Below are 25,491 nucleotides of genomic sequence, written 5' to 3' on the forward strand. Positions count from 1 at the left end.
TACCACCAGAAAACTACTAGAGGTAATCAATGAATTTGGTAAAGTTGCAGGAAACAAAATTAATGCACAGAAATCTCTTGCATTACTATACACTAACAATGAAAGATCAGAAAGAGAAATTAAGGAAACAATCCCACTGCCACTGCAACATATAGAATAAAATACCTAGGAATAAACCTACCTAAGGAAGTAAAAGACCTGTACTCAGAAAACTATAAGACACTGATGAAAGAAATCAAAGATGATATAAACAGATGGAGAGATATACCATGTTCTTGGATTAGAAGAATCAATATTGTGAAAATGACTATACTGCCCAAAGCAATCTACAGATTCACTGCAATCCCTATCAAATTACCAGTGGCATTTTTCTACAGAACTAGAACAAAAAATCTGAAAATTTGTAGGGAGACACAAAAGACCCCGGATATCCAAAGCAGTCTTGAGGGAGAAAAAAAGAGGTGGAGGAATCAGACTTCCTGACTTCAGACTATACTACAAAGCTACAGTAATCAAGACAATATGGTACTGGCACAAAAACAGAAATATAGATCGATAGAACAGGATAGAAAGCCCAGAGATAAACCCACGTACCTATGGTTAACTAATCTATGACAAAGGAGGCAAGGATATACAATGGAGAAAAGACAGTGTCTTCAGTAAGTGGTGCTGGGAAACCTGGACAGTTACATGTAAAAGAATGAAATTAGAACACTCCCTAACACCATACACAAAAATAAATTCAAAATGGATTAGAGACCTAAATGTAAGACCAGAGACTATAAAACTCTTAGAGGAAAACATAAACAGAACACTCTATGACATCAATCACAGCAAGATCCTTTCTGACCCACCTCCTAGAGAAATGGAAATAAAAACCAAAATAAAAAAAATGGGACCTAATGAAACTTAAAATCTTTTGCACAGCAAAGGAAAACATAAACAGGACAAAAAGACAACCCTCAGAATGGGAGAAAATATTTTCAAATGAAGCAAATGACAAAGGATTAATCTCCAAAATTTACAAGCAGCTCATGTAGCTCAATATCACAAAAACAAACAACCCAATCCAAAAATGGGCAGAAGACCTAAACAGACATTTCTCCAAATAAGATATACAGGTTGTGAACAAACACATGAAAGGATGCTGAACATCACTAATCATTAGAGAAATGCAAATCAAAACTGAAGTGAGGTATCACCTAACACCAGTCAGAATGGCCATCATCAAAAAATCTACAAACAATAAATGCTGGAGAGGCATTAATTGGAGAAAAGGGAACCCTCTTAGACTGTTGGTTGGAATGAAAATTGATATAGCCCCTAGGGAGAATGGTATAGGGGTTCCTTAAAAACTAAAGTAGAACTGCTGTATGACCCAGAAATTCCACTACTGGACATTTACCCTGAGAAAACTATAATTCAAAAAGAGTCATGTACCACAATGTTCATTGTAGCTCTATTTACAATAGCCAGGACATGGAAACAACCTAAATGTCCATCGACAGATAAATGGATAAAGATGTGGCACATATATACAATGGACTATTACTCAGCCATAAAAAGAAACGAAATTGTGTTATTTGTAGTGAGGTGGATGGATCTAGAGTCTGTCCTACAGAGTGAAGTAAGTCAGAAAGAGAAAACCAAATACCATATGCTAACACATATATATGGAATCTAAAAAAAATGTTTATGAAGAACCTAGGGGCAGGAAAGGATTAAGGACACAGACGTAGAGAAAAGACTTGAGGACACGGGGAGGGGGAAGGGTAAGCTGGGACAAAGTGAGAGAGTGGCATGGACATTATATACTACCAAATGTAAAATCAATAGCTACTGGGAAGGAGCTACATAGCACAGGGAGATCAGCTCGGTGTTTTATGACCACCTAAAGGGGTGGGATGAGGGGGTGAGAGGGAGGTGCAAGAGGGAGGGGATATGGTGTTATATGTATACATATATCTGATTCACTTTTTTATACAGCAGAAACTAACACACAATTGTAAAGCATTTATACTCCAATAAAGATGTAAAAGAAAAAAAAAGAAAGCCCAGATATAAACCTACACACCTATGGTCCACTAATCTATGACAAAGGAGGCAAGGATACACAATGGAGAAAACACAATCTCTTCAATAAGTGGTACTGGGAAAAATGGACAGCTACATGTAAAAGATTGCAATTAGAACACTCCCTAACACGATACACAAAAAATAAACTCAAAATGGATTAGAGGGGGCTTCCCTGGTGGCGCAGTGGTTGAGAATCTGCTTGCCAATGCAGGGGACACGGGTTTGAGCCCTGGCCTGGGAGGATCCCACATGCTATGGAGCAGCTGGGCCTGTGAGCCACAATTGCTGAGCCTGTGCGTCTGGAGCCTGTGCTCCACAACAAAAGAGGCCGCGATAGTGAGAGGCCTGTGCACCACGATGAAGAGTGGCCCCCGCTTGCCACAACTAGAGAAAGTCCTCACACAGAAACGAAGACCCAATACAGCCATAAAAAAATAAATAAATAAAAATAAATTTAAAAAAAGGATTAGAGACCAAAATGTAAGACTGGACACTATAAAACTTTTAGAGGAAAACATAGGAAGAATACTCTTTGACATAAATCACAGCAAGATCTTTTTTGATCCACCTCCTAGAGTAATGGAATAAAAAACAAAAATAAACAAATGGGACCAAAAGAAACTTAAAAGCTTTTGCAAAGCAAAGGAAACTACAAACAAGACAAAAAGACAACCCTCAGAATGGGAGAAAATATTTGCAAACGAATCAATGGACAAAGGATTAATCTCCAATATATATAAACAGCTCATGCAGCTCAACAGTAAAAAAAATAAAACCCAATCCAAAAATGGGCAGATGACCTAAATAGACATTTGTCCCAAGAAGACATACAGATGGCCAAGAAGTACCTGAAAAGCTGCTCAAAATTACTAATTATTAGAAAAATATAAACCAGAACTACAATGAGGTATCACCTAACACCAGTTAGATTGGGCATCATCAGAAAATCTACAAACAACAAATGCTGGAGAGGGTGTGGAGAAAAGGGAACCTTCTTGCACTATTTGTGGGAATGTAAATTGATACAGTCACTATGGAGAACACTATGGAGGTTCCTTAAAAAACTTAAAATAGAATTACCATATGACCCAACAATCCCACTACTGGGCATATACCCAGAGAAAACCATAATTCAAAAAGACACATTCACCACAATGTTCATTGCAGCACTATTTACAATAGCCACATCATGGAAGCAACCTAAATGCCCATAGACAGATGAATGGAAAAGATGAGGTACATATATAAAATGGAATATTACTCAGCCATAAAAAAGAATGAAATTGGGTCATTTGTAGAGACGTGGATAGATCAAGAGACTGTCATACAGTGTGAAGTAAGTCAGAAAGAGAAAAACAAATATCCCATATTAACGCATACATGTGGAACCTAGAAAAATGGTACAGATGAACCAGTTTGCAAGGCAGAAATAGAGACACATATGTAGAGAACAAATGTATGGACACCAAGGGGAGAAAGTGGTGGGGTGGTGGTGGTGGGATGAATTGGGAGACTGGGATTGACATATATACACTTATATGTATAAAATAGGTAACCAATAAGAACCTGCTGTATAAAAAAATAAATAAAATAAAATTCAAAAATTGAAAAAATAAATATTTTAAAAAATAAAACAGAAAAAAAGTTGTTTCCTTCCCATAGACATATTTATATGAATGAATGATTTCCATGCTTATAACCATAAATACAAAAAGAGAAATAAAACCTACCTTGAACAATAAAAAAAAAAAAAACAGAACCCACTGGTCATACAGAGGAAAACCCTATCAGGGCACTTGCTCCAGTGGTAAACAATTCTGAACTTGGTCAGAGGTGGGGAATCATCTCCCATGCAGCCAGCAGCCCTCTGGCAAGGAGCGTCCTCATTGCAAAGCTGGGAGACGGTGAGGAGGCGTCTCTGAGTAAACGTGAGCTGAGCCCCAGGCCAGCTGCTGCTGAACTTTTCCCATCCTTCCCAGGTAAAACACCTGAATGTGTGCAAGGACTTTAAAGCCTAGAGGAAGGGGCTTGGAGTCACACCAGCGAGAGCACACAGGCCGACCTGGTGCCTGCAGGCCAGCCAGGATGGTCCTGGCACTGGGCGCTCTTCTGGAAGCTTTCCATTTCCCTGCCTGAGGTACCCCTCCTGTCCCGGCCCCGGCTGCTTTTTTCCTTCCTCACCTCTGCCCGGGGAGAAATTCCAGCAGCAGGTATGGGTGACACATCCTCTTCTTTAGCAGGTGGCAGCCCAGCAACTCCTGCGGAAAGTCCAGCAGAGCCCCACTCACACCAGGCCACCCATAGAGCCGTGGGCCCTACTCCCTCCCACCAGCCCAGCCCCGAGACTGCTGACGGAGCAGAGAATATGGCCTCAGGCACAGCTGCAGGGAGTCTTGCTGCCTGGAGGTGTGTTTATATTGACCTTAACCCAGGCACACCTGGGGAGGGCTGGCCGGCCAGGTCAGGCAATCCTCGCCCCTCAGGGGCTCACAGTTTCAGAAAATGGGCCTTGCTGCACCGACCAGGTCCAAGGAACAGGTGTAGGGTCCTGAGAGTCAGCATAGACAAGGGGCTGCAGCCCTGGCTTGTTTTCTAATCATTTTATCTAGCCCATGAGTGGGAGACAACTTCAAGAAGATCCTCTCCTAATTAGAGGAACCCAGGAGTCAGGAAGAGAAGGGGTGGTGGGTGGAGACAGGCCTGGTGCCCCAGCTGCAGTGGAAGGCTCTGGAAGACCAGGAGGAGGGAGGCCACACAGAGTGAAGCCCAGGGTCACAGACCTGTTGGAACTGCTGTTTGTTAGTTCAAGCCCTGCTCTGAGGTGCTCTGTGTCAGCTCTGACCGACAGGTGAGCTGAGGGTGCTCTGCAATGAGGGTTATGTGCACAGTTCCTGTGTGCCCATCCCTGCCAGGGTACCGACTCAGGTGAGCTCCGTATTCTGGGAGGGGCCTGACCACGAGAGCCCCGTGGGCTGCCGGGTACCTGGTAAAGGACGTCAGGACACTCAGTGAAGCCACCGAGGATATACATCCAGTAGTTCCTAATTCCTATACACTGCTGGTCATTCTACCATCCACTAGGACATGCTATTCCGTATTAGACTTCAATGATGCCTTCTTCTGTATTCCACTAGTCCCAGAGTCACAAGAAATTTTGGCTTCTGAGTGGCAGGACTCATCATACAACAAAAACAATACTGCTGGACCATCCTGCCCCAAGGGTTCAAAAATTCCCACACCATCTTTGGGGAAGCGTTAGCTAAAGACCTAAAAGATCTACCTCTGGAGAAGGGAACCCTCCTTCAATATGCAGATGACATTCTGATTGCCAGCCCTACTAAGGAGGCCTCTGAACTACCTAGTCAACAAAGGATAGAAGGTGTCCAAGAAAAAGATTGAAATATCACAGACTAAGGTGACCTGCATGGACTTCATTCTCACAGAAGGTCGGAGAATCCCATCCCAGGAAAGGGAAGAAGCCATTTGCAGCCTTACCCTTCCTAAAACTAGAAGACAGCTTTGGGGTTCCTGGGGAGGCCGGGGTTTGCTGCATCTGGAGCCCTAAATACAGTCTAATAGCTGAGCCTCTACATGAAACACTGAAAGGAAACGATGATGATCCTTTTTGAATAGAATCCAGAAGCGGCCTTTCAAGAATGGAAAGATCAGTCAATTCAGACCCTTGCCCTAGACCTCCCTAATTTAGCTAAACCCTTTGACCTTTACATTCTCGGTCGAAGGTAAATCGCCCTTGGAGTATCAGTGCAAAAACTGGGACCACTTGAAATGGAGCAACGCAAGAATGCCCTCCAGGGAGGAGAAACTACGGTCACCATGGGATTGGCCAGCCGCCCCATCCGGCCAGAATACTGAGGGTATCTAAAAACCTGGAGGGCTTCCCTGGTGGAACAGTGGTTGAGAGAATCTGCCTGCCGGTGCGGGGGACGCGGGTTCGGCCCTGGTCTGGGAGGATCCCACGTGCCGTGGAGTGGCTGGGCCCATGAGCCATGGCTGCTGGGCCTGCGCATCTGGAGCCTGTGCTCTGCAACAGGAGAGGCTGCACCGTGATGAAGAGTGGCCCCCGCTCGCCGTGGCTGGAGGGCCCTCGCACAGAAACGAAGACCCAACACAGCCAAAAATAAATAAATAAATAAATAAATTTATTTTAAAAACCTGGAAATCAGCAGCCCACAAGGCCAGCTCCCTCCTAAGGGAAAAGGACCACACTGGGTGATCCTAAGCACCCACCATGCCCTGAAGTTGCAGGGAGTGCTCCGTGGGCACACTGACCTCGAGTGAGAAGGCCCTCCAACTCCAACCTCCAGAAAGACAACCTGGGGCAATGGGCCCCCATGACGACTCATGTGACCATCACTTGACCTGGAGCTTCTCTCAGAAAACCACAAGAGTGTGCCCCAAAAGAGCAGACTACTGCTTGTAGGACTTACTGCACCCAGAGGGTAGCTAATAAGCTTGGCAGGGGAACCGTAAATAATGCTGTCACCATAGAAAAGCCTACAGATACTGCGGTGACGGTGGCCAATGAGACCGACTGGACTCCTGGCTACTTCAAAAAGCCATTGACTCAGTGGCCATCATGGTCCTGGATCACCACTGGCCCTGGACTGTCTGGGAGTTGAGCAGGCAGGGCTCTGACACCTTGTTCTGTTTGTACGTTAATTCAGTGGCTTAATTGAAGAAAGCACAGACTACTGGTCAGAGCACCTAGGCTGGCAGAAACCATCAGCCTAAGGTGGCCGAACAAATGTGGGGCGGGGTAAAACCGGCCCCCTGAGCATCTTGGCGCATCTCTTTCCTGGACCCTTAAAGGTCATTAGAATTTATAACACTTCCAATGCTGGTGCTCAGGCGAACGAGCAGTGAGAGGGGAGTCCTGGGGACAATCAACCTCACCTGGAGGCTGCTGGGGAGAAGTTCTGCCCTTCCCCGCGGGTATGAGGACTCCCAACTCAGCACGAAGCATTTGCAGAAGAGGGGTCTGCACCCTCAGCGCCCCAAGAATGAGGAATGGGACTAAAGACAGAGGAGGGGTTTGTCACTGACAAAGCCCATTAAAAATTCCTGGGAGATAAAAATATAATCTAGGCAATAAAATAAAGTCTAACCTTTTTTTCCTTTGTGCTTTGTCTAATTTCACTTGCTGCTAGGTTTCCACATGCAGAGGTCCCACACCCGGCACTTCAGACCCTATTTCCTAGTGCAAAATGGCTGGGCCGACACCTCAGCTCGCGGGGCCCCGTGCAGACTCCACCACATAGAGCCTGAGCCCCAGCCAACCCGGCCCTCGAGAGCTCTGCCTGCTCCCTCCCGCTGAGGCTGATGGGATCCATACACAGCAGCTCGGCCCACAGCCCGCGGGGAAGCGCACGCTCTCACCTCTCCATTCTCTGATCAAAATATAAAGTTTTCCTTTGCTTCTGAACCAAACTCAGTCTCGATCTGTTGGCTCCAATGACACTGGGCAGGGGGACCCTTGTTGGGGCTCACTCTGGAGGATCAGTAACAGAAATTGAGAACATTGTAACTTCAATGAACAGATGTGTGAGCCAAACTGTAATTAACATAGAGCAGTGTATAAGGCTCGTGTAAAATAAGATGTTTCTAACACTTCCATTTGATATTTCCATGACTTTATTATAAGCAAGTTCAGTGGAGGGGTTTGTCTTATTTGTCAGGTCAACATTAGAGAAATGACGTGATTTCTTTCCAATGATGTACATCTAATAATCTTGGCTGAAGCTTCAATCTTGTTTTGAAGTTTCCCCAATGTTTTTCCATTGAAAATGATACCTCTCTTTCAGCTCCCCCATTTCTGAGAAGGATGAAATCTTATAACTTATTATTACCAAAGGGGAAACAAGGGAGGAGGGATAAATTAACAGGTTAGGGTTAACACATACACACTTCTATGTATAAAATAGATCCTTAACAAGGAACTACTGTATAGCACAGGGAACTACACTCAATATTTTGTAATAACCTATAAGGGGAAATAATCTGGAAAAGAATAGATATCTATATCTACATCATCTATCAACGACAGATAAAATGTAACCTAAAGGAGGCCGATGTTGAGTGCTTCTGACCCTGAAGATTTCAATCATCTAAAGCTCAGACTCTGCATACTGCCCAAGGCCCTTAATGCACATACATGTACCCATAGCTTAAAATTTCCCAGTTTGGGTTTTGGGGAGACACTGATTTAGGAAAAATCCCTGGTGTTCTCCTTACATGAAAGGGACTCTATCTACAGCTAAAACATGCATGTGACATCCAGAAGATGGTACACTGTTTGATCAGGAAGAGTCTGGAAAAGACACGTCATCTCCTCATCTCCGGGTAGTCGGGTTCACACCTCCAGCCTCTTTCCTAACAATCTCCCCACTTGGGGATGTCAGCACCTTCAACATCCTGTTGTGCACAGTTTGGAATTTGTCCAGAGGATGAAGCAGAAGGAGGAGAAACAATGAGAGACAAGCCCTAGGTGTTCGGACAGGCACATGCCACTCTATTTTCCCATCAGGGAGACGAATTGACCAAAGGCTAAGATTGCCCACAGAAACAGAATAGGGCTTGAGGAAATCCCTCTGTTTTGTGGCAAGTTCCAAAAAAAAAGCAAGTTAAAAAATGGAACTCAGGGGCACTAAAATTCACGAAACTGCACAGTTGAAAATATCTATCGTCGAAAAATGACTTGAGGTAAGTCACCAAAAAGAACTTGTAAGCAAGGGAGAATTGCAGGAAAGGGATTTGAAGTGGTAGGAAGGACTCGCCATTAAAGCACATGAAAAGGGACTGAACATCACCAACGATGCAGTTGGCCAAAAAGGGTGTATGCGTTTTTTCTGAATATATTCAAGAAAAGAGCATACGCCCTTTTCAGCCAACGAAACAGGTGAGCATTGCAAATCAACACTACAAAGATGTATCACTTCGCATCAGCGATCCTCATAAAGTGTAAAAACCAGAAAAGCAGGACAGGGTGAGGAGAAAAGGGAGCCCTGTGAGTCTGATAGTAGAAATGTAAATTGCCAATGGCCACTCTGGAGAAGTGTATTGTGTTTACTAGAACATCTAAAAAATGAGCTACAGAGCAAAGGGCACTTCCACTCATGGGCATATATCTTGGGAAAAACAAAAATCGACAGGACACAGGCACCCAACGTTTACCGCCTCTCTGTTTAAAAGAGCCTTGACTTTGATACAACCTAAATGTCCTTGGAAGAAAAAAATGGATAAAGAAGATGTGGTACTTATGTAGAGTGGAATATTACTCAGCCAGGAAATCAATGAAATAAGGCCAGTTGCAACAACTCGGAGGAGTTACGTACGATCATTCTAAGTGACATAAGTAAGAAAGAAAAAGACACATATCATAAGATATCACTTACAAGTGGAATCAAAAATGGCTACACATGAACTGAATTACAAAACAGAACAGAGTCACACATTTAGAAAACACACTTATGGCTGCTTAAGGGGAAAGGTGAGGTGGGTGACGCATAAAACAAGAGTTTGAAATTACCACAGATACCATTCCATAAACCAATATGTAACAGACAGGACCTACTCATTGCTTAATGAACTAAACTCAACACACCCTATTCACCGCTAAAGAATATATTAAGTAGAAAGAATCTCAAAAAGTATTTATTGATATTGCTCTGTAAGTGAATCCAGTGCGTGGAAAGCAGCATAAACGCAGCAGTGAAAAGCAGCTAAACCCCATTATAAAAATAAACTACAAAAAAGAAGAAAAAACAAACACAGGGAAAGAGAGAGAAATTCTTATCAAATTCAATCAGGGGCTGTGATGCAACCTGGACTGACCACATCTAGACCCACAGCTGGATGAGACATAATGCTGGACACTCTTGGGGCTGAGAGGATTGGTGAGGTTGGGTGAGCAAATGCAGACGTTTTAAAGTAATACTGTGTGGTACCCATTCCATGGGTTCCAAATCTCCAGGTTCAAGAGAATCTTCCTACAGCTAAAACATGCATGGGAAACCCAGAGGATGGTACACCTTGTGATCGGGAAAGGTTTCTAGAACACACCTCATTATTTATCTCCTGGTGCTTGGGTTCACCATTTCAGCCTCTTTACTAACAATCTCCCCACTTGGAGAATCAGCACTTTTAACCTCCAGTTTCGAACAGTTTGCAAATTGTCCAGAGGATGAAGGGGAAGAGGGGGAACCAATGAGAGACTAGCTCTAGGTGTTGGGACAGGCACATGCCACTCTAATTTCCAGTCAGGAAGAAGAATTAAACACAGGCTCAGCCTGCCCCCTGGAACCAGAATAGGGCCTGAAGCAATCCTGCGGTTTTGCGGCCATCTCCCAAAAAACCGAATTGAAAAATGGACCTCAGGGACACTGCAATTCACAAACCTGCAGGGTTATAAATGATAACTCTCGTCCAGAAATATATTGAGGGAAGACAACCAAGAGGATTTGAAAGCAAGGCAGAATTGCAGGAAACAGTTTTCAAGAGGTAGATTGGACTCGCCTTTAAACTACATGAAAAGCGGCAGAACATCGACAATGATGCAGTTGTCCAAAAAGGGCGTATGCGTTTTTTCCTGAATATATTCAGGAAAAAACGCATACGCCCTTTTTGGCCAACCAAACAAGCGTACAATGCAAATCAGCACTACAAAGAAGTTTCACTTCGCATCGGTCAAGAGGCCCATCCTGAAAAAGTGTAAAAACCAGAAATGCATGACAGGCCATGGAGAAAATGGAGCCTTGTTACGTTGATGGGCAGGATATAAATTGGCAACAGCCACTCTGGAGAAGTGTATGTTGTTTCCTAAAACATCTAAAATACAGAGCTACAGAGCATACGGCACTTCCACTCATGGGCATATATCTTGGGAAAAACAAAACCTGACAGGACACAGGCACCCCTACGTTTAGTGCTCTTCTGTTTAGAAATGCCTCAACTTGGGTACCACTTACATGTCCTTGGAAGGAAAAAATGGATAAAGAAGATGTGGTCCTTATATACAATGGAATATTACTCAGCAATTAAATCAATGAAATAAGGCCAGTTGCAGCAACTCGTTGAGACTGAGGTACGATCATTCTAAGTGACATAAGTCAGACATAAAAAGAGACTTATCATAAGGTATCACTTATAGATGGTATCTAAAAATGGCTACACATTAACCCAATTACAAAACAGAAACAGAGTCACACAATTAGAAAAGACACTTATGGCTGCTAAAGGAGAAAGGTGGGGTGGGGTGATGAATAAACCAGGAGGTTGAAGTTGGCATAGATACGGTTCCATAAACAAAATAGGTAATCGACAGGACCTACTGTATAGCTCAAAGAGCTGGACTCAGCACACTGTTGTCACCAGAAAAGGATATATAAGACTGGTAAGAATGTGTAAAAGAATTTATTGATGTCTCTCTTTAAGTGAATCAAGTGAATAGATGTAGAGCAGGAAGAAACACAGTATTGAAAATCAGCTATACCCCATTATAAAATTAAATAACAAGAACAACAACAAAAAAAAAGACAGTGAGAGAGAGAGAAATTCTTACAAAATTTGTTAAAGGGCTGTGATGCAACCTAGACTGACCACATCTAGACACAAAGCTGGATGGGACCTAAGGCTCTACACTCATTGGTCTGAGAGGCTTGGTGAGGATGGGAAAACAAATGCAGCCCTTTTAGAGTAATACTGCCTGGCCCCCATTCCGTGGGTCCCATATCTCCAGGTGCAGGTGACCCTTCCTACAGCTAAAATGTGAATGGGACATCTAGAGAATGGTACACCGTCTGTCCGGGAAGAGTTTGGAAAAGTCACCTCATCTCCAATTCTCCTGGTATTCGGGTTTCCCCCTCCAGCTCCTTTCATTAGAGTCTCCCCACTTTGGGAAGGCAGCACACTCAACAGCCGGTTTTGCACAGCCTGGAATTTTCTGGGTGAAGAAGGGGAATAGGGGGATGGAATGAGACACAAGCCCTAGACGTTTGTACAGGCATATGCGACTCTAGTTTCCTAATCTGGAAGAAGAATTTCCCTATCCTTCAGGTGCCCCAGTAACGGGAATGGGTCTGTAGAAATCCTGCCCCTTTGTGACTGCTTCCCTAAACAAGAAGTTGAAAACTGGTGCTCAGGGACACTGCAATTCACAAACATGCAGGGTTGTAATTGACACCTCTAATGGAGTCATTTCTTGAGCCAAGTATTCGTAAAGGCCTTGTAAACAAGGCAGAATTGCAGGAAAGGGATTTCAAGTGGTAGTTTGCACTCGCCATCAAAGCACATGCAAAGCTGCTGAACATCGCCAATGATGCAGTTTGCCAAAAAGGCCATATGTGTTATTCTTTAATATATTCAGGAAAAACCCTTACTCCATTTTTGGTTAACAAAACAGGCGGGCAATGTAAATTAATACTACAAAGAGGTATCACTTCACACCAGTCAGAATGGACAACCTCACAAAGTGTAAAACCTGAAATGCAGGACAGGGCATGGAGAAAAGGGAACCCTGACAAGTGAATGGTGGGAATGTAAATTGCTAACAGCCACTCTGGAGAAGTGGGTGGTGAGTCCTTAAAAATATAAAAACTAGAGCTTCAGAGCATATGCTGCTTCCACTCCTGGGCCTGTATCTTGGAAAAAACGTAAATTGACAGGACCCAGGCACTCCAAAATTTATGCAGCCCTGTTTACAAGAGCCTCTACTTGGAAGCTACCTAAAAGTCCTTGGAAGGAAGAATGGATAAAGAAATTATGGTAGATATGTACAATGGAATATTACTCAGCCATGAAATGAATAAAATAAGGCCATTTGCAGCCACTCGGAAGGACCTAGATACATTCATACTAAGTGTCATAAATCAGACAATGATAAATAACATATGATATTACTTATCAGTGGAATCTAAAAATTGATACAAAGGTACTATCTTACAACACAGAAACAGAGTCCTAGACTTAGAACACAAACTTATGGTTACCAAACTGGAAAGGTGTGTTGGAGGCAAAAATTATGAGGTTGGAGTTAGTATATACATATTTACAGAGAGAAAACTTGTAATCAACATGGACCTGCTGTAGAGCACTTGCAACTCTTCTCAACATCCTGTAGTAACCTCAATGGGAAAATAATTCTAAAAAAAATATAGTCAACTCTGTATAAATGAATCATGTCGGTGTATATCAAAAACGAACACAACATGGTAAATCAACTATAGTCCATTATAAATTTAAAATTAAATTACAGAAAAGAAAAATGATCACTAAATTCGTTAGTCACTGTGAACGTGCAAGTGTCACATCCCTGGACACAGACCCAATTTGGTCCCAAGGCTGGACTGTTGTGGGCCTGAGGACCTCGGGTGGATATGCCAGCTAATTCGCCCCCCTTGAACATGTAGTACCTGGTCCCCTCTGCATGAGATCACAATCTCCATATCTAAGTGTGCCCTCATACTACTAAACCAACCCTCTGACACCTAAAGGATGGTGGACTCTCTGGGCTGGATGACATTTAGAAAATCACCTGGTCTCAACATATCCTGGTGTTTGGGTTCCGACCTCCAGACTCTTTCATTGGGGTCATCCCACTCTGCAACACAGCACCCTCAAAAGGTGATTTTGCAGTGGTTTGTATTTGTTCGGAGGATGAAGGGTAAGGGGGAAGAAGGAATGGGACAGAAGCCCTTACATGTTTGGTCAGGCACATTCCACATCTAAGGTTGTGTCAGTAACCAGACAGGGACAGTAGAAATCCTGCCGCCTTCTGTTTCCCATAACAAAAACTCTAAAACTGGACCTTATAGGCACTTCATATTCACAATGCCTGTGGAGCTGTAAATTACAACAGCCCTCAAAAAATGTCTTGGAGTAGGTAATCGAAATAGACTTCAAAACAAGGCAACCTTTCAATAACCCTTTTTCAAGGGGTAAATTTTACTCACACTGTTCAAAAAAAAAAAAGCACATATGAAGATGCTCACCATTGCTTTATTTTAGACACATGCAAATCAGATGTACAAAGAAGTATCACCTGGAACCACTCAGAATAGCCATCATCACAATGTCTACAGACAAGAAATGCTTCCGAGGGTATGGAAAAAAGAGAAACCTACTACTTTTTTTTTTAATCTGTGTTGGGTCTTTGTTGCTGTGCGTGGCTTTTCTATAGTTGCAACAAGCGGAGGCTACTCATCGTTGTGGTAGGCAGCCTTTTCTTTGTGGTGGCTCCTCTTGTTGTGGAGCACAGGATCTAGGCACACAAACTTCAGTAGTTGTGGCACGTGAGCTCAGTAGTTGTGGCTCGTGAGCTCTAGAGCACAGACTCAGTAGTTGTGGCACACGGGCTTAGTTGCTCTGCAGTGAGTGGGATCTTCCCGGGCCAGGGCTCGAACCTGTGTCCCCTGCACTGGCAGGTAGATTCTTATCCACTGCTCCACCAATACTATGCTATTGGTGGCAATACCAATTGGTAACAGCCACTATGGAGCACAGAATGGAGGTTACCAGAGTAAGGGGAAGCGGGAGGGATACATTGGAAATTGGGATTGACATATACACACCACTATGTATAAAAGAGATAACAAATAAGGGCCTACTGTATAGCACAGGGAACTCTACTCAATACTCTGTAATGACCTGTATGGGAAAGGAATCCCAAAAGGATTGTGTATATGTATAACTGATTCACTCTGCTGTGCAGCAGAAAGTAACACAACATTGTAAATCAACTATACTCCAAAAAAATTGAAATTGAAATGAAATGAAATAAAAGAAAATAAAATAGAGCTACTAGATGATCCAGCAAGTTCACTCCTGTGTGCATATCTGGAGGAAAGCAAAAATCGAAAAGACACATCTTCCCCAACGTTCCCTGCAACACTCTTTACAATAGCGAAGACATGGAAGCAACCAAAATGTCCATCAACATATGAATATCGGTAAAGAATATGTGGTACATATATATAATGGAATATGACTCAGCCATTAAATTGAAGAAAATAATGCCAATTGCAGTAACATGGATGGACCTAGAGATGATTGTACTAAGTGAAGTAAGTCAGACAGAGTAAGACAAGTATTGTATGATATCACTTCTAGGTGGAACCTAAAAATTGATACAAATGAAATAAGTTACAAAACAGAGGCAGACTCACAGACTTGGAATACAAACTTATGGTTACCAAAGGGGAAAGGAGGGGGGTAGGGATAAATCAGGAACTTGGGGTAAACATATGAATACTACCCTATATAACATAGATAAGCAACAAGGACCTACTGTATAGCACAGGGAACTCTACTCAATATTCCGGGAATACCTTTATCAGAAAAGAATCTGAAAAAGAATGAATAAATGCATATGTGTAACTGAGTCACTTGCTGTGCAGTTGAAATGAACACAACATTGTAAATCACCTATACTCCAATAAAATTTAAATTAAAAAATAAAGAAAATCACCTATATTTCAAAAGAAAAAAAGAATTCCCATCTATTTTTATGGATTGAGAGCTTACATTTTTAGTGCTCAATATTATCCCATTCCCAGAATATATTAATACTGTATCATTTCATTCACCTATTGGAGGACACCTTAGTTTCATTCACATTTTGGCAGTATTGAATTAGGTGCTATAAATAGCCATATGCAGGTTTTGGTCTGGACGTATGTTTTAAACCACTTTCAGTAAATATCCATGAGAACACTTGACGGATTGTACAGTAAGGGAATGTTCAATATTCTAGCAAGTGTCAAGCAGACCACCAAAGTAGCTGTATTATTTTTCATTTCCACCAATAACAAATGACATTTCCTAGTGTTCCACATCCCCTACAGAATTTGTTCTTGTCATTGTTCACATTTTAGCCATTCTAAGTGTTACATAGTGGTATGTAATTGTATTTTTAATTTGCTTTTTCATGACAGTATGTAATCTGGATTATTCTTCTGTATACTTATATGCATAGTGTCTATTTTCTTTGGTGAGGTGTACATAAAGTATATTGGTCCACATTTTATTTACGCTGCTTTCATTTTTTTCTACCCAATCTGTATTTATTTTATTTATTTTTGTGCCTTATTGCATTAGCAAGGACTTGGAGTAAAATATGGAAAAGGAGTCATGAAAGGGGACATCCTTGCTTTTACCTGAACTTAGTGGAAAAGCTTCACGTTTTTGACCATTAATCATGATACAGGATAACAGTTTCCTGCAGATCTTTGTTATCAACTTGAGAAAGCTCCAGTATATTTCTTTAACTGAGAGTTTTTATGAAGAATGAGGGTTACATTTTTTCAAAGGTCTTCTGAATCTATTGATATGATAATGATTGTCTTTTGGGTGTTGATATGATGGATATAATTATTTGATTTTAGCATGTTGAACCAGCCTTGCATACCTGGGATTATTCCCTCTCATTCATGATATAAAATTCTCTCAAAATATTGTTGGATTCAATTTGTTAATATTTTGTTGAGGATTTTTGCATTGATGTTCCTGAGAGATATTGGTCAGTTTTCTTTACTATTCATATGTTCCTCTAACTTTGGATGTTGTGGTTTTAGTGTCAGACATTCATTTGGGGAGATTCTCAGTCTTTTTTAAAAAATACTTTCTGTTTTTTTTGTCTTTATTCTCCTCCAGCTTTACCCATTATGTATAGGTCACAGCATTTTTCATTGTTCCGCCATTACTGATTACTCTGTTCTGTTGATTTCTTTCCTGCCCATTTTCTCTTTTCTTTTGAGATTTAAAGGTTTCTCTAGATATGTCTTCAAGCCCACAGATATTTCTCCTCAGGCAGCTCCTTGACTGCTATAACAAAATACGAGAGACTTGGTAATTTATAAACAACAGAATTTTTTTTCTCATAACTGTTGAGGCTGAAAAGTTCAAGAAAAAGTTACCAGGGGCTTCCTTGGTGGTGCAGTGGTTAAGAATCCACCTACAAATGCAAGGGACATGGGTTCGATCCCTGGTCCGGGAAGATCCCACATGCCATGGAACAACTAAGCCTGGGCACCACAAATACTGAGCCTGTGCTCTAGAGCCCGCAGGCCACAACTACTGAACCCGTGTGCAACAACAACTGAAACCAGCACGTCTAGAGCCTGTGCTCTGCAACAAGAGAAGCCACCCGATGAGAAGCCCGTGCACCACAACAAAGACCCAACGCAGCCAAAAAAATAATTAATTAATTTAAAAAAAAACGAACAAGTTGCCAGCTGACTTAGTGTCTGGTGAGCGACCAATTTCTGATTCATAATGTGGGGCTTCTGGCTCGGCAATGAAATCATGTAATGGGCATAAGATCTTCGGTGTGCTACATTTATCAGATCACTAATCCCATGTTTGAGATCTCTGGCCTCATGATCTAATCACCTCCCAAAAGGCCCATCTCCTAATATCATCAACATGGCAGCTGGGTTTCACAATTTTAAAATTAGAGGTACAAAATGTTTACACCATAACAGGGACCACAGAGTTAATTGATTTTTCCTTTCATGTTAAAGGTTTGCACATTTATATTTATTACATAATCCCCAAACCCTTGGGTTTTTTTAAATTCTTTTCCCGTATAGGACAGTACAGACCATTGAAAAGAGTTCCCTGTGCTATAAAGCAGGTCCTTATCAATACTTATCTATTTTATATATAGTAGTGTGTATATGTCAGTCCCAATCTCCCAATTTATCCCTTCCCCACTTATCCCATGGTAACCATAAGTTTTTGTTCTATATCCATGACTCTATTTCTGTTGTGTAAATAAGTTCATTTGTACCTTTTATTTTTTTTTAGATTCCGCATATAAGCACTATCATATGATATCTGTCTTTCTGTGTCTGACTTGCTTCACTCAGTATAACAATCTCTAGGTCCATCCATATTGCTACAAAACCCTTAATTATGAAGGATAACTCTCAACTTTTTTCCAGTATCATCAGCAATTCTTTCTGGCAGACAAGTGATAACACTTTTTAAACAGGGATATTGAGACCAAGGCTCCTGACCTGCAAACAAACAAAACATCATTCATATAGTGAAAACGTTGCACATCAAAGGATGAAAGCACTTGGTCTAAATCCCTTTACACCCACTGCTGACAGAGGGCAGAGGAGTTTGACTCACTAATCTTCCTTACGTGCACTTCTTCCTAATGGGGTATTCCACCTAAAACTTAAAAGAAGCAGGAATTCATCATGGAACACATCAATCTCTACCACAGATTCTGAAGCAGCAAAAAAACAAAACAAAACAAAAACATGATGAATCCATCCAAAGGGTTCTGTCCACATTGTTACAATAGTTTCCCTCGCTCTGTGAACCCTTTTCAAACCTTATCACTTGAACCTACTTTTATTTTTTCAACAAAAATAATGTTAATCTGCAGTCGCATGCTCCAGTAATATTACACTATCCCTTGTGCAAGTATGTAGGGATTTGAGGAGCTATGGCAGGCTATCATGAGTGGTTGCCTAGAGTAATTAGGACATTTCATTTAATGTTAGCTCTTCTCCCTAAGATGTCTGTTGCCTTCTTCTTTTTATAGCTACTAGCACTGAGAAAGTGACCAAGATAAGGTCCTTCTCATTTACTGTCCATGAATGCAGCTGTGATTAACCCCACAGACCTTGGTGTTTCCAGAATCCCCTGAAACTACTGACCTTCCATGCATGGCATCACATAGATAAGGACAGTGACGTGTATACTTGTATAAAGCATGCTATAAAATTTTCGACTCTTCCCTTCCTCATAATTCCAAAGAATAGATTTCTTTGGATTTCTGCTTAATGCTGCTGGTGTTGGTACATAAGTTGAGGGAGGTATCAAGGCACACCAAAAGAGAGGGTAACTGCTCAGAAAATACAAGCAGGTACATTTCTGTGTAGTTTCAAGCAGCTTATTTGCTATATCAACCATGGTGACATGTTGACCCTTCCTCTTTCTAGAAGTAGTACAACAAACAAACATAAAGGATATATAGGCTGCTTCTTTTATCCCCACCGCTCACAATTGATCTGCATTCACATATAAGACAATGACAGGCCCTTACTACCATCTTAACCAATACTGAAGAACTAGAGAATGTCCAGATTTTTCCAGGGATTATTTTCATATTCCCCAATCAGGCCTATGAAGGAATCTTACCTATTGTGTTTAATGAAGTCATATCTCTGACTGCATCCCATCATCACCAAAACTGGAAAGAAATTTGAATGGTCTTAGATTTTACCATATTTGAAATTCCAATATTTTAGCCTGACATATTTTTGGATTTTAGAAAAAAATATTTTAAATGAGACAAAAAATCAATTTTATGACACAAAAAGACAGCAATAGTTTTATATTTTTATTTGCTCTACTTGCACACAAAAGTCTCATGGGGTTATGTAAAGCAGTCCTGTTGGGTGCTGTGCATGGTGCAAGTATGGATTAAAGCTTAGGAATCTTAAGCTTCAGTCACCTGAAACTTTTAAATTGGGATGCAAGCAATCCTGTCCAACATTTGAACAGAACAAGACACTGTCTTTATTTTATTTGTCAGGTAATTAATCTGTCTTTTGCCCCAAGGAGAGAACCAACTGACATCTTCCATCAATGTGTTGTACAAAAATCTTTGAACAGAGAGTGCAAGCAGAGGCTGATACAAGATGTGAAAAAAAAAGAGAGACCCTTGTGGCATTTTCTCCTAACTTATTACATTCTCCTATTTAAAATGTGGGAATAATCAATCTTCTGAGAAAAAAGGCTCAAGGAAGGTTTTTGCTTCTGTGGAATAATGGGATTGCTAAAGATTTCAGGAGGCAAGACGAATTAGTGACAATGACCATGAGAAATCAGAGAAAAGTCAGATCCATGGATGAAGTGATGTTTACCTCTGTGAATCAATGAGAAGTAGGAGCAAATGAAAAGAAAGCTGAATACAACATTTTCTGAATAGATGTAACATTTCAGCTGTCATAGAAAAATTAATACTCACTATGATACAACATATTTAGTACAATTTAAAGCTTAATAATTAGATTTATTGAAGAAAGGAAAACATATTTGTGGTTTAGAATAAATAATGTGCTCTGCTACAGATAAGAAGACTACATAAATAAATAGAAATAAAACTAAATAAATAAATAAAGAGGAAAATAACTAATTAGATGTTATTAACATTAAAAACTGACACTCATCTAAAGAAAGAGAAGGAGAGACAGAAAGAGAGAAGAACTCATATCAAGCATATATAAAAAGCTCCTAAATAAGAAGTCTTCCGATGTTAAAAAAAAAGTCTTCAAAAAGAAGATAATATATTAGCAAAAATGGGGTAAATATAACAAAAGATATTTCAAAAAAGAGTGTACAGAACGTTAAGTAAACATATCAAAAGATGCTGGGCTTCTTAGTAGTCAGTTAAAGCAAAAAAGTGATATCTGGAATTATCACTCACCAACCGGAAAGTTCAAATGAAAATGACAGGCATTATCAAGTTTGACAAGAATGTGTATAATCCTTGAATCTCATTCACTGCTGCCGAGGATGAAAAGTCATACAAATGTTTTGAAAATATTTAGAAATATCTAAAAAGATAAACACATGAAAGCTATGACTCAAATATTTTACTACTACATGTATACTGAACAATAATTTATACACACACCACCAAAACTCAAGTTCTTGAATTTACATACCAGTGCTATTCTCAATAGACACAAACTGAAAATCACTCATATTGTAATACACATTGGAATAAATTAATTAATAGTTAAATATTTACACTATGGAATACTATGCAACAGTGGCAATGCCTGATCACAACAACAGGCAACCATATAGGCATATTCACAAACAACATAAAATAAAAAAGCCCAATCCAAAAGTGACTTTACTGTGTCATAACATTTATATAAAATACAAAATACAGGTAAAGTGATCTTTTTGTGAGATATCAGAACAATATTCATCCTTAAGGAGAGTCACTAGAATGGGACCAAGGGGCCTCTGAGTATCCGGCAATTTTCTGTGTCTTTATCTAGAAGCTATGTATACAGTGTATTCAGATTCTGAATTTTCTGAAATTTGTCATTTCCTTACAAACCATGCATGTTTTTAGTTGTTTTTTATACATAACCAAAAGTAAAAAAGATAGACTAGGGAAGGTAATTATATTAGCACTTTAATATCCATGCTTTTTAAGGTGGAAGTGAAAGGTATTAAATACTTGACATTGTGATTACTTCCTAAATGTAAAGTGAAAATTTGAGATTAATAAATAAGATATACTTCTTCACATATAATCCTTAAAGAGGAGAGGTAGAAAGGAGTATTATTTCTTTTTATTTAACACAGAATCATTAAGATAGAAAATAATGAAAAGAGACTAAGTTTAAAAAAGAGCACACTGAACTTCCCTGGTGGAAGAGTGGGTAAGAATTTGCCTGCCAATGCAGGGGACAGGGGTTCAATCCCTGGTCTGTGAAGATCCCACATGCCACAGAACAACTAAGCCCGTGTACCACAACTACTGAGCCTGCACTCTAGAGCCTGCAAGCAACAACAATTGAGCCTGCATGACACAACTACTGAAGCCCATGCACCTAGAGCCCATACTCCACAACAAGAGAAACCACAGCAAGGAGAAGCCTGTGCACTACAACAATAAGTACCCCTGCTTGACACAACTAGAGAAACACTGTGCAGCAACAAAGACCCAATGCAACCAAAAATAAATAAAATTAAATCTTTTGACTTCTGAGATGACTCACTCACGTGGCTGTAGGTAAGAGGTCTCAGTTTCTTGCCACATGGATCTCTCCTTAAGGCTGCTTGAGTGTCCTCATGACATGGTAGCAGGCTTACCCCAGGATGAGTGATCTAGCAGAAACCAAAGCAGAAGCTGCAATGTCTTTTATACCTTTGGAAGCTGCACTTTGTCATTTCTGCAATTTCTTATTAGTTAAACAGTCAGACCTTTTCAAGGGCGAGGAGCCACACAGGTGCATGAAGACTGGGAGATAATTAGGGGTTAATTAGGGCCATCTTGGAGGCTGGCTACCAAAGTGGCTGTCTCGCTGAAGACTGCATTTTGTTTTCTTCACTTCTGGAGAGAAAATGGTCAGTGAATCCCATTGGTGGTCGTTGAGATGTACCAAAGCTACCTCTTGCTCTCACCCCCAGCTGTGCAGCTGACAGGGTCTTGGTGCTCCAGCTGGGTGTCAAGACTGTGCCTCTGAGGTGGGAGAGCCAAGATCAGGACATTGGTCTACCAGAGACCTCTGGCACCTTGTAATATCAAATGGTGAAATCTCTGCCAGAGACATCCGTCTCAATGCTAAGACCCAGCTCCACTCAAAGACCAGTAAGATCCAGTGCTGGACACGCCATGCCAAACAACTAGCAAGAGAGGAATGCACGCCCACCCATTAGCAGAGAGGCTGCCTAAAATCATAATAAGGTCACAGACACCCCAAAACACACCACCAGATGCGAACCTGCCCACCAGAAAGACAAGATACAGACACACCCACCAGAACACAGGCACCAGTTCCCTACACCAGAAAGCCTACACAACCCACTGAACCAACCTTAGCCACTGGGGGCGGACACCAAAAACAACAGGAACTACGAATCTGCAGCCTGCGAAAAGGAGACCCCAAACACAGTCCCCAAAGCCAAATGAGAAGACAGAGAAACACACAGCAGATGAAGGAGCAAGGTAAAAACCCACCAGACCAAAAATATGTAGAGGAAATAGGAAGTCTACCTGAAAAAGAATTCAAAGTAATGATAGTAAAGATGATCCCAAATCTTGGAACTGGAATGGAGAATATAAAAGAAACGTTTAACAAGGACCTTGAAGAACTAAAGAGCAAACAAGCAATGATGAACAACACAATAAATGGAATTAAAAATTCTCTAGAAGGAAACAATAACAGAATAACTAAGGCAGAAGAATGGATGAATGACCTGGAAGATAAAATAGTGGAAATAACTACCACAGAGCAGAATAAAGAAAAAAGAATGAAAAGAATTGTGGACAATCTGAGACACCTCTGGGACAACATTAAAGGCACAACATTCGAATATAGGGGTCCCAGAAGTAGAAGAGAAAAAGAAAGAGACTGAGAAAATATTTGAAGAGATTATAGTTGAAAACTTCCCTAATATGGGAAAGGAAATGGTTAATCAAGTCCAAGAATCACAGAGAGTCCCATACAAGATAAACCCAAGGAGAAACATGCAAAAACATATATTAATCAAACTATCAAATATTAAATACAAAGAAAAAATATTAAAAACAGCAAGGGAAAAACAACAAATAACATACAATGGAATCCCCATAAGGTTAACAGCTGATCTTTCAACAGAAACTCTGCAAGCCATAAGGGACTGGCAGGACATATTTACAGTGATGAAAGGGAAAAAGCTAAAACCAAGATTACTCGACCCACCAAGGATCTCATTCAGATTCAACAGAGAAATTAAAAGCTTTACAGACAAGCAAAAGCTAAGAGAATTCAGCACCACCAAACCAGCTTTACAACAAATGCTAAAGGAACTTCTCTAGGCAGGAAACACAAGAGAAGGAAAAGACATACAATAACAAACTCAAAACAATTAAGAAAATGGTAATACGAACATATATATCAATATTACCTTAAATGTAAATGGATTAAATGCTCCAACCAAAAGTCATACACTGGCTGAATGGATCCGAAAACACGATTGGTATATATGCAGTCTACAAGAGACCCACTTCAGACCTAGGGACACATACAGACTGAAAGTGAGGGGATGGAATAAGATATTCCATGCAAATGGAAATCAAAAGAAAGCTAGAGTAGCAATACTCATATAACATAAAATGACTTTAAAATAAACAATGTTACAAGAGACAAGGAAGGACACTATATAATGATCAAGGGATCAATCCAAGAAGAAGATATAACAATTGCACATATTTATGCACCCAACATAGGCGCACCTCAATACATAAGGCAAATGCTAACAGCCATAGAAGGGGAAATCGACAGTGACACAATCATACTAGGGGACTATAGCACCCCTCTTTCACCAATGAACATACCATCCAAAATGAAAATAAAAAAGGAAACACAAGTTTTAAATGATACATTAAACAAGATGGACTTAACTGATATTTATAGGATATTCCATCCAAAAACAACAGAATACACTTTTTCTTAGTGCTCGTGGAACATCTTCCAGGATAGATCATATCTTGGGTCACAAATCAAGCCTTGGTAAATTTAAGAAAATTGAAATCGTATCAAGTATTTTTTCCAACCACAATGCTATCAGACTACATATCAATTACAGGAAAAAATCTGTAAAAAATACAAACACATGGACGCTAAACAATACACTACTTAATAACCAAGACATCACTGAAGAAATCAAAAAGGAAATTAAAAAATACCTAGAAACAAATGACAAAGAAAACATGACGACCCAAAACCTATGGGATGCAGCAAAAGCAGTTCTCAGAGGAAAGTTTATAGCAGTACAATCCTACCTCAAGAAACAAGAAACATCTCAAATAAACAAGCTAACCTTACACCTAAAGCAATTAGAGAAAAAAAAAGAAAAACAAAGTCAGCAGAGGAAAGAAATCATAAAGATCAGATCAGAAATAAATGAAAACGAAATGAAGGAAACAACAGCAAAGATCAAAAAAACTAAAAGCTGGTTCTTTGAGAGGATAAACAAAATTGATAAACCATTAGCCAGACTCTTCAAGAAAAAAAGGGAGATGACTCAAATCAATAGAATTACAAATGAAAAAGGAGAAGTAACAACTGACACTGCAGACATACAAAGGATCATGAGAGATTACTGCAAGCAACTATATGCCAATAAAATGGAAAACCTGTAAGAAATGGACAAATTCTTAGAAAAGCACAACCTTCCAAGACTGAACCAGGAAGAAATAGAAATTATAAACAAACCAATCCCAAGCACTGAAATTGAGACTGTGATTAAAAATCTTCCAACAAACAAAAGCCCAGGAACAGATGGCTTCACAGGCAAATTCTATCAAACATTTAGAGAAGAGTTAACCCCTATCCTTCTCAAACTCTTCCAAAATATAGCAGAGGGAGGAACTCTCCCAAACTTATTCGATGAGACCACCATCTCCCTGACACCAACACTAAACAAAGATGTCACATAGAAAGAAAACTACAGGCCAATATCACTGATGAACATAGATGCAATAATCCTCAACAAAACACTAGCAAACAGAATCCAATAGCGCATTAAAAGGATCATACACCATGATCAAGTGGGGTTTATCCCAGGGATGCAGGAATTCTTCAATACATGCAAATCAATGTGGTACACCATATTAAAACACTGAAGGATAAAAAACATATGATCATCTCAATA

This window comes from Balaenoptera physalus (assembly GCF_965194825.1).
Source record: "Balaenoptera physalus genome assembly, contig: SUPER_2_unloc_15, whole genome shotgun sequence".
Taxonomy (NCBI): Eukaryota; Metazoa; Chordata; class Mammalia; order Artiodactyla; family Balaenopteridae; genus Balaenoptera; species Balaenoptera physalus.